The 1,892-nt window shown below is 37.1% G+C and overlaps 1 protein-coding gene across 3 annotated transcripts in view; it reads left to right on the forward strand.

Annotated features, from left to right (window-relative positions):
- The window catches only part of GPM6A (glycoprotein M6A), a 472,863-nt gene that overhangs the window by 163,551 nt on the left and 307,420 nt on the right, over window positions 1–1,892 (forward strand). The gene's annotated exons all lie outside the window — the stretch shown is intronic.

Genomic DNA, 1,892 nt, shown 5'->3' on the forward strand with positions numbered 1-1,892 from the left:
AAAACAAGCTGTCATTAAAAATTATACTTTCCTGCAAATGTTCAAGGAGACAGTCCCAGCTCTAGCCCTCTCAGAGTCATCAGATTACAGCCTTGGTGTTATGACAACTATTCAAGAAAGAGAGCTGCGAGCTTCCTGCTGATTAACAAAAGAAAAAGAGCTAGGGATTGGTGGTAGGCAAAGATAAAGGAAGATATGAACTTGAGAGAGTTAAAGAATTTAATGTTTCATTTGCAGAACATTGTTCTTTGTTAGAAAGCCACAGTTGCTCCCCCTTAACCACGAGGGCCAGGTTCCAAGACCCCCAGTGGATGACAGTACGGAACCTGGTTTTTGTTAATCGGAGCACGTTTTCTATTCATGTTTTCCACTCACAAATTTAATGCCTTTTCCATTTTAACTAAGCATTTGTCACACACTGTAGCTGTAACTTTTGCAGTTTGAGGTGTGACAACAAAACTAGCATGAATTTCTTTTTCCTCCTCCACAATTTCACAGATAGAAGATTCATTCTGATTGTGAATCTTCGAAACTGTAGCACACAATTTTCTTCTTTTCTTATCAAGTCAAGAACTTTAAGCTTCTCTTTGGCATACTGGAATCATAGCATATCATATCATATCATATCATATCATAGTTTTCTGCTTTGGGGCCATTGTGAAGTAAAAGGAGGATTCCTGGAACAGAAGCTCAGGGAGCACTGCCATGCCATGACAGCGGATCCGACAACTGAGAAGGCCCCTAAGTGACTAACATGCGAGTAGCATGTACAGCCTGGATCTACTGACAAAGGGAGGATCCATGTCCCAGGCAGACTGGAGTGGGAGGGTGTGAGATTTCATCACACTACTCAGAACTGTGTGCAATTAAAAAGCAATGAGTTGTTTATTTCTGGAATTTCCCATTTAATATTTTTGGACTGCAGTTAACTACAGGTCACTGAAACAGCGGAAAGTGAAACCACGGGTAAGTGGGACTACTGTTCTATGAACATCTTAAGGAAAGCAGTTTGCTTTAATGGGAACATAAGCAAGTATTATAAAAACTTTATTTCTACATTGCAAGAAAAGAGAGCCACCCAATGGGGAACTTCACATGAAAATTTGTATTGCAGGAAAGTATTCTTGAGTTCATTTACTAGATGTGTTGAATGGAATAAACCATGTCTTTTTTTTTTAATTTCAGAATATTATGGGGGTATATTTTGGTCATGTATAATGCCTTTGCCTTGTCTCAAGGAACTGGAAAAGGAAGAGCAAATTAATTCTAAACCTAGCAGAAGAAAAGAAATAACTAAGATCAGAGCAGAACTAAATGAAATTGAGAATAAAAGAACTATACAGAAGATTAATAAAACCAAAAGTTGGTTTTTCAAAAAGATACACAAAATTGGCAGCCCTCTTGCTAGATTGACAAGAACTAGAAAGGAAAGGACTTTAATAAACTCAATTAGAAATGAGAAAGGAGTGGTCACTACAGACATCACAGAAATACAAAACATTATCTTTCAATACTATAAAAATTCTATATGCCCCCAAACTACAAAACATGGAGGAAATGGACAAATACTTAGAAACACACAACCTTCCTAGGCTCAATCAGGAAGAAATAGAATTCCTGAGCAGACCAATATCAAGCACAGAAATTGAAGCAGAAGTTAAAAATCTTTCAACAAAAAAATGTCCCTGACCATATGGGTTCACACCTGAATTTTAACAAACTTACAAAGAAGAACTCATATCTATACTGCAGAAATTATTCTGCAACATTGAGAAGAATGGTATCCTCCCCAACTCATTCTATGAAGCCAATATTACCTTAATACCAAAGCCAGGAAAGGACACAACAACAAAAGAAAAAACTACAGACCAATATCCCTTATGAATATAGAT

Source organism: Propithecus coquereli, unplaced genomic scaffold (assembly GCF_000956105.1).
Source record: "Propithecus coquereli isolate 6110/MARCELLA unplaced genomic scaffold, Pcoq_1.0 Scaffold36, whole genome shotgun sequence".
Taxonomy (NCBI): Eukaryota; Metazoa; Chordata; class Mammalia; order Primates; family Indriidae; genus Propithecus; species Propithecus coquereli.